We start from the raw sequence: 12,610 nt of genomic DNA on the forward strand, positions 1-12,610 counted from the left end.
TGAAAGCTTTGACAAAACATTTTTCTATCTAATCCTCCTCTATCTCTTCGTCGTCCGGAGGCACGTATGTTGGAACACTTTGACTATACATAAACCCAAACCAAATTAAACAATTATCCACAGCTCATACAAAATTACTTTTTTAAACTTACCGTTTGTAGTGGTCCAACCACCGCGTCGAATTTCTCGCGAGAGATGTGGTTCTTTTTGAACAACCATCACCAAGTATCAAATTCTGTATGTTGCTCATGATACTTGACCATCTCTCTGGTTGGTCAAGAGAGAGTGACATTTTCCTAAGTTAGCAATAACAATACCAAATCATCAACTACAATCTGTATAATCACCAATCGACGTTATAATTCAAATAATCTTACATATGAATCCTTCCAAACTCCCTTGTCTCTTGAGCCGAAGGATAGCTTCCGGTTGTAGCACCTCTTCTTGGTCTTTGATTTTTGGAGGGTCTTCAATTAATGGTTCTCTTGGTGGCTCTCCTTTGTAGGGCTTAAGTAGGCTCACATAAAAAGCATTATGAGCCAATGGTTGTGCAACTTGAGTTGATAATCCATGTCATTGATTGGCTTCAAGATTTGAAAAGGACCAAAGTATATTTTTGTTAGTTTAGCATAATACTTTTGATGACCCATAGATTTTTTGCCCTTCGTTTGCCTCAATTGAGCCTTGGGAAACTTAAGTAAGACCCAATCATTTTCTTTGAATGTTAAGGCCCTTCTCTGCTTGTTAGCAACAACTTTTTTTCTTTGTTGAGAGATGGATATAGCCTCCTTAATCTTTTGAAAAAATTATTGTAGGTCATGGCTATACTCATTGGCAGCGAAGATCTTCCCATGTACTTTAGGTAGCAAGGGAATTTTAGTCTTCCCTTTATGATCTCAAAAGGTGCCTTTCCCATTGTGATATGGACAATATTATTGTATGCATACTCTACAAGTGGTAAGTATTGTTCCCATTGTGAGTGTTGATCTACTTTTGTTACATAAGTCTTTAGTGATCAAGAATCGTAAGATTGGTTATCTCACTTTGCCAGCCATCCATTTGTGGGTGATAGGATGAAGAGAAATTTAATCTTGTAACTAGATTTTCAAAGAGACCTTTCCAAAAATTACTGGTCATTATAGGATCTCTATCTAACACGATGAATGTTGGCAATCCATGGTGTTTGAAAATATGAGATATGAAGAGAGTTGCCATTTGGTGTGCCTTAATAGTCTTTTTGACTGGAATAAAGTGTGCTTGCTTGATAAACCTGTCGACTATTGTCCATATTTTTGTATTCCCATGGATAGACTTGGGTAATCCAAAGATAAAATCCATGTATATACTCTCCCATGGTGAATTAGGGTTTGGAAATAGTTGCAGTAATTCAATTTTCTTCCATGTATCATATTTGATCTTTTGGCAATCACCACAAGCATCACATTGGACCTCAAATGGCTTTGAGAGGTCCGGAAGCATAAGCACTAGTTGAGAGGTAAGCTTCTCTTTGAGCTTGTGAAAAGAATTTTCTCTTTAGCAGTCCATGAGTACTTAATTTTCTTCTTTGTTAAGTCATGTAATGGTCCTGCTATTTGAGAGAATTTGGCTATGAAGCGTCTAAAGTATACACACATACCAATAAAGCTTCTTAGCTCATGTAGATCCCTTGGATTAGGCCATGCTTTTATTACCTCCAACTTTGATGGATCCATACGGATACCATCTTGAGAGATAATGTGACCTTAGTATTGAATCTCTTGAAGGAGAAATTCACTCTTCTTTTGATTGATAAAAATCTTGTTCTCCCTCAAAGCTTAAAAAATCACCTGGAGATGTTGGTTGTGTTCCTCCAAGGACTTAGAGTAGATAATGATATCATCAAAATAATTTGCGATAGGGTCTAAATATTTTCTTCATTAAATGATTGAATGTGGCTGGTGCATTTGTCAAGCCCAAAGGCATGACTAGATATTCATAAAGACCAAACGTTGTACGGAACGTGGTCTTTAGGATATCCTCATTCACTATCCTTATTAGTAGATCTACCTATTTCAATAGGTCAACCCTACTAAAATAGGTAGGTCCTTGTAGCTTATCAAAAAGGTCTTCTACTTGTGGTACATGAAATCTATTTTTGATAGTGATATGATTTAGTATTTGATAGTCAACACACATGCGGTATGTACCATCTTTCTTTTGCACTAAAAGGACGCGAGAACAAAAGGGAGAGGAGCTAGGCCTCACCATCCCTTGCCTCATGATTTCCTCTTGTTGAGCTTGGGAAACTAAATAAGGAGGCTTGTTAGGTGGTGAGATTCCTAGTAGGAGCTCAATTCGATGGTCATCATCCCCTTGTTTTGGAGGTAAGTCCAAAGGGATATCATCGATAAAAAAATCTTGGAATCATTTAAGAGAATTAGACAGGTTAACTCTTCTTGATTCCTACCATTTTCATTTGATAAAACATTAGCATCATTTAGAGACTCTTTGACAAAAACCATGTACGCATAAACTAAGATTTTCATTGACTCATCAAAAGCAGGTGAATTTACAAGTGGTATACTACGACCGGACTCATTAGCAACTATATACATGCTCTTTTCTCTGTACGTGAAGTAAATTCTCCTTTGAAGGAACTTCATGTTGGCAACCATGCAGTTGAACCATGGTACCCATAGGGTAACATCCTCATGTTGAAGAGAAGATATGAAAAGTCTTCTTTATCGACGTAGATTTGGACATGAAGCCTCAACTTCTCAATCAAGGGACTAACAGAGGCTTGATGTCCCTTGAAAGCTCCATCGACAGTTACAGTATCTCCTACCTCAAAATCTTGAATGCCCAACTTAGTGGCCAACTCCGTTGATATGAAGTTGTGAGTAGAGCCAGGGTCAAACAAGATGAAGGCATCATGCTCCCTTACCTTTCCCCAAGCATAGGAGAGAGGTGATCCTTTGCAATGAGCATCCTCTTTTGGAGCTTCGATCATGGAAGCTCTAGGAGTCTCATTCCGGGAATTTCTTTTGGGGCAAGAACAGTAGCCATGTCCTTGCTCCCCACAATTAAAACATTTGTGGTCCTTATGAAAACATTCTAGCTCTTCAGGAGAGAGTTTGTTTTTACCTTTGTAAACTCCCTTCTCCTTGGACCGATTGTTGTTGATGTTGTTGTTGGAATTGCCTTGGGAAGAGTTTTGGACATTGTTTTTTATCTTTGCATCATTTTTGTCTTTGGTTTCTATGGGCTTGGCATTCCCTTTTAGCCCCTTGTTGGAAATTGATGCGTGAAGCAACCATAGTGTGGTGGATTACTTCGGTCGATGGTAATAAAATTAGGCCATTCGGAGTTGACATACTTGGCCATTTTTTAAGGTAATCCCACACATAATTTTTGTTTTTCTCAACGAAGTCTATCTTTTGAAAGACAATAGTCTTGAGATGTAAATCCCAAAACTTGTCCACATATTTGTGGATCTAGACTCACTAGACAGCAGATTCAAACTCCGCCATTCAATAAGCACTTTGTCCTTTGGATCACCTGCAGGGCATTGCTTGATAATGGAAACTCGTAGAGTTTTTCATGTCTTTGGGGCTTCACCATTGCCAACAAAGGCTAGCCCACTATTAACGAGTAGATTTTTGGAAGTGCATAGCTACATGGTGTAGCTTGGAAGACTCCGTGAAGCCCTCGTCTCCAAAGGCCGCATCAAATTGCTGAATGAAGGCCAATACTTTGTTGGTAGCACCAAAGGTGCCATCATAGGTGAGAAAAGAGATACTCTTTCCTCCCTCTTTGAATTATGGATGGATTTGCGATGTCCTCTCCTCTTGTACTCTTTAGGAGAATATCCGCTACTTTCATCGAAAGAGGAGAAATGTGAAGATGAAGGAGAGGAGGGTGACCTCTTTCTTTCCTTTTTCTTCCTTTGTTTCTTCTCTTCCCTTTTGAAATGAAGAGGAGAAGGACTATGGGTTGACCATTTCTTGGGAGGAGTTGGCGACCATCTAAACCATTGTCTTTGTGGAGCCACATCTTTAGAGTAACTCAGGGATCACTTCTTTCTCGTTCTTTGGATTCCTCCTCTCTTATGGGAGAGAGTATTCTTTTGGTTGTCTCTTCAAGAGGCCTCCTAAGCTCTCTCTCCTCTTGGAGAGGAAGGGCAATCCCATAAGCACAAAGTTGTTGAATAACTTCGACTTGCAAAGCAGAGCTGTCCATAGCTTGCCGCAACCTAGTAGAAAGATAATAACATGGGGGCATCATCATTAGCAACCTTCATGTGAAAAATCAAAGTTATCAATGTTCATTCTAATCTCTTGGTTATTGTCAGCCATGCTAATTAAACGTATGTATAGATTACTTTGTGATTTGGTACCCTCGAAAACCTTAGTCACTACTCTTCTTTACCTTTGAAACTTAGTTCTCAAGTAGGCACGCCATGGTTTAGACACTGCTCATTGCAAAGACTAGTGGAGAGGGTCTAACATTGCTCGGTTGATTATGGTTCATGTTGAGCTTTCTTGTAGCTCAATATTGGTTAAGCCAAAGGCAAGCCCCGAGAGGATCCATTATTAAGACTTTAGTTCCCAACGGTGTACCTCGAACTAAGTCACTCTCAACCAAGATAATAGATCCATGTCCCACTTACCCTATTACAATGAACATGCCCTATGAACTTTGAGGATAGCAAAATTAAGAGAAGTAGAGTGAGCGTTTTCATGAGACTACTTTGAGAACATAGATGGTGAACTTAATTAGTAGTAGCAACATAATCATATATTTAGTTAACTTGGCATGAACAAGACTTTTGTGTTGTGATTCAGGCCAACTGGCCGGACATCCCACTTACTACTAACCCATCTACTAACTTAACCATGTATACACTTATTCTTTAATACAGCAGAATAAGGAGCTGCAACAGGATACGTTGCTGTGCGCTCCACCCAAAGCAGGTCTCTCTCTCTCTCTCTCTCTGTGTGTGTGTTTGTGTCTCTCTCTCTCTCTCTCTCTCTCTCTCTCTCTCTCTCTCTCTCTCTCTCTCTCTCTCTCTCTCTCTCTCTCTCTCTCTCTCTCTCTCTCTGTGATCTCGCACTTGCACTCGCACACGCTTCCCACGTAACCTTCAACTGGAATCAGAGCAGAGTTTGTGCTTGCCGTTTTTGGGTCCATGCACGTGCGCACTTTCAAAAGTGCAAACAGGTTTCCGATTTCGGCATCGGAAAATTCAGCGTTCCGAGAGCGTTTCCATCAGGCGTCCTTGGGTTTTACCCCCCTTTCGAAGCTGTTTGTGCAGTCGAAAGCTTCATCCGAGCTACGCTTCAGGAGTTGTATTTCACTACAAGAGGTTGTGTGCTCTTGTGACGATGTTAGCGACGGAAATACACTGGGTTTTTATAACCCTCGGCGTCGCTAAAATCGTCGCTAAGAGCGTCGCTACGAGAGCGTCGCTATATGTGTCGCTATAGGCGTCGCTATATACGTCGCTATAAGCGTCGCTATATAGCGACTCTCATAGCGACGCATATAGCGACGCCTATAGCGACGTTTACACAGAAGACTATAGCGACGCTCATAGCGACGCTATAGAGCCATAAATAGCGACGCCCGAGAGAATTTTTTTTTGGTGGCAGGGCATTGAATGCCCTGCCACCCATCAACCATATTGTACTTGATTCACTTTTTAAAAAAAGTGCAAGGGTAGATAATAGAACCAAAATAGTCACCCACAAGACGCATTGTTTGCAAAATTGACAATTGTACACATCATAGGCAAAATGAATTGATTGGAAAATGTAATAATGGCAATTGTACAACATCATAGGCATGAAGAATTGATTGGCAAAAGGAACTGCGGTGACAAATGTAATAATATACATGGTTCAAAAAGACGTATAAAATCCATCTCATGATACATAAGCTATGAGAAACCCTAAACTAATGCTATCTAGCTACGGCTAAACTGACGTCGTCTAGTCAGACGTCTCATCGCGTCCAAGCGGCGTATCTGTCGGATTCTGCAAAAAAAGACAATAAGACAGCTTTCAGTAAGTATAAACATATAACGACAGATACAAAACAATACAAAAAATAAAAAAGAGTAAACCCTAATACTAACCATGCCGCCGCGAGAGCTGAGAATGTCCATCAGGGGTTTAAGCCCTTCTTGCCTGCGTACTCGCGCTCGTACGGTGTGGGATCACGTCCTGTCATCGACCACTGTCAAAACATACAAAGATTTCATTATGTTAGAACTAAAAAACTCATAAACCCTAAACTATCGAACATGCATAAAGAGCAATGTGAAAACACTTACAAAATCGGCCTCAAATGATGTCCATCCACCGCTCCCCAAGTGGTGCAAGCTCCCTGCCTCTACTCGCGCTCTGGCTGCATCCTTTTGTTGCTTCCACTTGTCGGGATTCTCGCGCGCTGCTTTCTTCGCATTCTTCCAATCTTCTTTGGCCAACCAATCTGGCCTGTTCCACCCATTCTTGATTGCTTTTTGCACTTCGGAACGCTTGTGTTTGCAGTATTCGCGCATTTAAATCTTCATCAGGTCTTCATTGAAGTGCTGATCCCGTGTTGGAACGGGAAACTCATCATGAAGTATGCTGATGACTCTGTTTTTTAAATCACTTGGTACTTCACTCCATTTGTTTAGTATGTAGTGTCTAAACAACTGAGAGCAAAGACCACGCATGTGCGAGATCACCTTCTTGCCGTCATCATCCATGATGATGCCGCCGCTGATGTCGACGGAGTAAGGCAAGCCCTCTGGCCGGTGACGCGTGAACCTGGGTGTCCCGGCAGGGGTCTCTAGCGGCGTGTCGATGGGGGTACGGACGTCAGGTGTCTCCACCAGCGTCTGGGCCCCGAAGCGAGGAGTGTCGAGTGGGGTGGCTCCTGGCGGAGTAGGTAGAGGTGTGTAGCTTCAAGGAACAGTCAGCCGTGCAAAACCTGGCGTAGATGGCGATGCTGTGGCTGGTGTGGGGGCGGGCAAAGAAGGGGAGGGTAAAGAGCCTTGTCGAACACGAGGCGGTGTGGAGGCATCGGTGGCGGAATCCCCACAACAACCGCCACCGCCACCACTAGAGCGCTGGTGTCTAGATGAGTGTGAAGCTCGTCTCGTTGATGCCGAAGCTTCGGAGCGCGCCGAATGTTCCGAAAGAGAGGGAGATGCGGATGGAGTAGGAACGCGCGATGATGCGCCAGAGCAATGACGCTCCACATACCACTGTCTCTGCTGCGGTGACAAAGAAGAAAGAAACTCCTCATCATCCATACCTGCATTAAACACACGAATATTTAAACTTAATATTGAATGAATAGAGTAGACAATGACGCAAATACCATTAAATACAATGACGTAATGACGCATATAAATACAATGACGCAATGAATTGAGTGATAGAAGAGGCAAGTCGAAAACTCAGAATTTTCAATCAAAAGATGTGAGTGCGTGTAGAAAAGAGCGTTATACACCATGGAAGGTACTTAGAGAGCCAGAGCTTTTACAACACGGAGCAAAATTGTTCAAATACAATATTTGTGGCTTTAAGAGATCTCTCTCTCATCCTCGCATAACTCAGCATAACTTCCTATATCTATATAGAGCTCTCCGTTTAAACACATATCCTCTATATAGAGTACTCCCACTCTTCTTCAGTCACTTCGTCACCGCATTGTTGTGCGCTTTTCAATTGGTTGTGCAACCATCTTAAGCTCATGAAGGTTGGTAAGCTCTCCAGAACCGCTGGATAGTGCACCGGTGGTCGTCTTCCCCGTCTCCACTCGATTCGTGCCCTTTGTCGCTCTTGCTTTGCATCCTCATATTGTGAAATCCACTTTTGCATCACTGGATTGTGAAGCATGCAAAATCGGTTGATTTTAGCCTCTAGATCTTCCGTCATCTTCTTCTCAACACCGAGATTGCACATGACAATCCCAGATATGCGCTCATCATCTATGGTTCGCCATAGCGTGTCCCGGGATTTATCAAATCCGTCTAGCCACTCTCCAATGTACACTAGGGACTCTGATACCAACCAACCTTCTGCCATGCTACCCTCCGGACGTGCCTTTTGACGCACATATCCCTTAAGCGTTTTCATGAAACGCTCTAAGAAGAACATCCATCTGGAATGAACTGTGCCAGCTATTTCCACCTCATCAACTATGTGAACAAGAAGATGCACCTGAATGGTTAGCATTGTAGTAGGAAAATGTTTCTCAAACATGCACACAAGCTCCGCAGCATTTAGTTTGGCGAATGGTATGGAGTCTACGTTGATCTCCTTTTGTGAGATCCATTGCACCAGCTTTGCAAGTTTGTAGATTGTGTTACGGATGTCGAGAGACAAACATCCCTCAATGGCAACCAGTAAAATAAACTGTAAAGTATGTGCAGCAATGATATTAAAGTCCACATTTTATGCAATGATATTAAAGTCCACTATGAACGTACCTGACACATTTTATGCCAATCGTGTGACTTCAAACTGGTAAGCTTTCCTTCTTTAGTAAAACACGTTCGGAGCGAGTGCATTACGCCAGTGGGGGTCCGCAAAGATCGAATGGTCTCTTTTACTTTGCGTTCTTGGGCTCCTGTGAAAACCCATGGTGCTTTAGGGAGTTTTATCGATCCATCAGACGCTGTTTGCGGCCAATATTGCTCCATACGATCCACATTTCTAAGGTCAACTCTGGCTCCCAAAGTATCTTTCTTGCCGGTCAAATGGTCCCATAGTAGATTACCCACATTCTTGAATATGTGCATTGGATCGAGCAAGTGATTGATCATGAGTCGGGGCCAGTATGGTAACTCGTACCATAGAGATAGTCTCTTCATCCCTAGAGGCAATCCGTCATCGCACATCTCCTTCTGCTCTAACCATGCTTGTGCAGACATCCTTGGTGGCTCTCTTCCCAAAAAGTCGTCGCGTAACACATGATTCTCTGGAAGATACGCTTGATGACCTTCATAGATTTGCTTCTTCAGTGAGGGTGCCCTACGTGCATTCAGTCTAGGTCCACATGTGACACATGCTATGTATCCGCTTGTTTGAAGCCCTGCATGTATACACATGATAATAGATCAACTGTGGGAAAAAACAAGATTTACAGTGTCTGAGTGAGGAGTGTCAATAGATCACCTGAGCATTCTGTTAGCCCGGGATAGGCATGCATGGTCCACATTAGAATGCCTCTGATCAAAGCATTCCGTTGTCCTGTGTATCGGCTCATATCCACCACCTCTATGCCAATCCACAATTGTTGTAGCTCTTCCAATAGTGGACGAAGATACACATCCATATTCCCCACTTTATATCGCCCTGGCACAATCAAGCTTAGCCATAGGTGCCCCTTCTTCGTAGTCAACCACGGGAGAATGTTGTAGTTGACGATGACAACGGACCATACACTGTAAGATGTTGATCTTTGACCAAATGGATTTACGCCATCCATAGCCAGGCCTAAGCGCAAATTTCGAGCTTCCCTGGCAAAATCCGACCATGTTCCATCTATATGTTTCCAAGCTACGCAATCTGCAGGAATTCGTAGCACACCATCCGAAGATTTATTCTCCTCATGCCATGATGCTAGGGCGGCCATGGACTTACATTCGAAGAAATGCTTGATACGAGGAAGCAGAGGGAAATGTCGCATAACCTTTTGTGGAATTTTTGTCCCGTGGAGATCTACTCGATATCTTTCGGAATCACATTTCGGACACTTCTCCATGTCTATGTATTCCCCTCTGAAAAGAATGCAGTCATTAGGACAAGCGTGGATAGAATTGTAATCCATCCCCAAGTTTCGCAAAATCTTTCTTGCTTCATCTCGGGAATCTGGCATCACATTGTCAGCTGGTAGTATGTGCTCTTTCAGCAATCTACACAACATAAAAATATGATACAGTCGTGTAAAAATCTATCAGATCATTATACATTTAGAGTTCTATTAAAGTAAACTAATTGTAATAGATCACCTGAAAAGCGCTGTGACGCTAGTGTCACTCCATCCAAACTTTGCCTGCATGTTGAGAAGAACCAGGAGTGCTTTCAATCTAGACATACGTGCTGCATTATACAATGGCGTATCGGCTTCAATTTTCATATCATCATAGATAAGCCTTTCTGAATCCATGATCGTCTCGATCATTTCATCAATCTCGGGCTCAAACATTGCCTCGTTGGGAATGTGCTCTGCATGATCATCCCCCGAGCTGTCAGAGGCTACATCTTGTCGCCTCACATATGCTGCTTGACCAAAGCGCCTGCGAACACGTCTATTGGGTTGCAAGATTGCTGCTTGTTGGCCAGCGTCAGAGTCCGACGAGTTATAATTGGCAACAACTCGATCTATAATAGATGGATCGAACTCGCCAAATTCGCGAACGTGCTGCAAAGAAACACGTCTTGTCCGTCGCACAGCATGCTTGCATTGATTACAAGGACATAAGACCCTCGTTGAGAGATAGGTGTTTCGGTTGGATGGTCCCACATCCTCGTCGCTACTCATAATGAGGATAAAAAACTTATAACCTGGACAACAAATTTAATATTCTATTGGCATTCTTCATCTTATCTCTCTCTCTCTCTCTCTCTCTCTCTCTCTCTCTCTCTCTCTCTCTCTCTCTCTCTCTCTCTCTCTCTCTCTCTCTCTCTCTCTCTCTCTCTCTACCTCACATTCTCTAGTCATGTCCAATCCCCGCACACCTCGGTCTAGAGGTGCACGGAGATCAGAACCACCGGGTTATAATCTCGTCTTTATTGGTCAATACCTATATTTGTGGGTACAAGAAATCTACACACCCACTTCTACATGATACTGCATGTAGTGGACAAAACCCCTTTGCCTCTTCTCTAGCTGTAGCACTTCACTTCATCTTAACATCTTTTCACAGTAGATCTTTTCACTGTTCGTCTAACTCTAAACCCTAAACCGTAAGTAATTCTCGCGTGGACTCGATCTAACGTAAATAAGCGTAAATCTAAATAAACGTAAATCTAACTAAAAATAAAGTTAAATCTAATTTAACGTAAGTCTAATGACTAGAGGCTGTCTAGATGGTCATTGTGTCGGGGATGTAGTGACTCTTGCCACCCTGAAGATCCACCTTCTTCCCTATCTTCTGAAGACATTTCACCAGTACTTTTGGATCGACGGAGCCCACCATGAGTGAAGGCAGCAATACCCTATATTCCATTGAGGGATTTCTTCACCCGCTTCATGCAGGCATCGCAGTCTATGGAGACCTAAATCTAATCTAATATAACGTAAATCTAAATCTAGTTTAAATAAACGTAAATCTAGTTAAAAATAAACCTAAATCTAATTTAATGTAAGTCTACATATAACCTAATCTTTAACGTCTTTTAAGATAGTTTCCTACGACGTTATAACTCTCTTCTTCTTGTGTGTGTGCGCATGTGTGGATGTGTGTGCCAATAAAAAGAGATAAATGGTATAACCTTTCTATCACCCATGCCAAGTATGATAGATTGATTATGCCATTTCCCTCTTGAATAATAGGTCTTGAGTTCAACTCCTCGTCGGCTAGATCTTTAGGTCTTTTAATTTTAATTAGTTTCCTACGACGTTAAATTAGTTTCTCTCTCTTTCTCTCTCAATGTGTGTGCGTTTTTTTGGATCGTATGCATGTTTTCTCTCTCTTTTCCTCTCTCAATGTGTGCGTTTTTTGTTTATGCATGTTCTCTCTCTCTTTTTCTCTCTCAATGCGTGCGTTTTTTGTTTATGCATGCTCTCTCTCTCTTTTTCTCTCTCAATGTGTATGTGCATTCTTTGTTTATGTATGTGTGTGTGCGTTTTTGTTTTTGTTTGTACTCTCTCTCTCTCTCTCTCAAAAACACTATGTGTGTGTCTGTATGTGTGTGTGAGAGAGAGAGAGAGAGAGGGAGAGAGAAAGAGGGGAAGGGAGCATGAGAATGAGGAGAGGGAAGGAGCATACCTGGCTCTCCTTCCTCTCCTCGTGTGTGTGTGTGTGTGTGTGTGTGTGTGGAGAAGAAAAAGAGAGAGAGAGAGAGAGAGAGAGAGAGGGAGAGCGTTACCTGCTCCTTGCTTGAGGGCGCCGAAAAACTCAGATCTGAGATCTGAGTTTTTGGGCGCGCTCGGTTATTTTTTTACCCCAGCCGGCGCCGCTATGAGCGTCGCTATAAGCGTCGCAAATTTCTTTGTAAATTTGCGACGCTTATAGCGACGCTCATAGCGACGTCGGGATTTTTTTTTTTTAGCGTTGCTGTGTGAGCGTCGCTAATATGAAGAGCCTCTTGTAGTGTTTTTCAAATCCACTTTTGCTACAGGTACAGGTACAAGACACAGGTGCAGGTTGTTCAGAGACTATTTTGGGATGGTATATAGCCGCTTTATGGCTATTATGTGCTATTGAGATGGTGTTTATGGGCTGATTAGGAGCACTTTTTGGCATTGACATTGCCTCGGGTTTTTTAGGCATCCATCTCCTCACAGGCTCTTGCATACATACAGGACATCCAGGTTTCTTACAGGTTGCAGTGTTTAGCATTAGCACAGATTTCAGTGGGAGTATTTGATGCACATATGCATTGTTTTGGCACTTTTGATAGTGCTT

The sequence above is a fragment of the Adiantum capillus-veneris genome, chromosome 18, assembly GCF_014529385.1.
Source record: "Adiantum capillus-veneris isolate H3 chromosome 18, ASM1452938v2, whole genome shotgun sequence".
Taxonomy (NCBI): Eukaryota; Viridiplantae; Streptophyta; class Polypodiopsida; order Polypodiales; family Pteridaceae; genus Adiantum; species Adiantum capillus-veneris.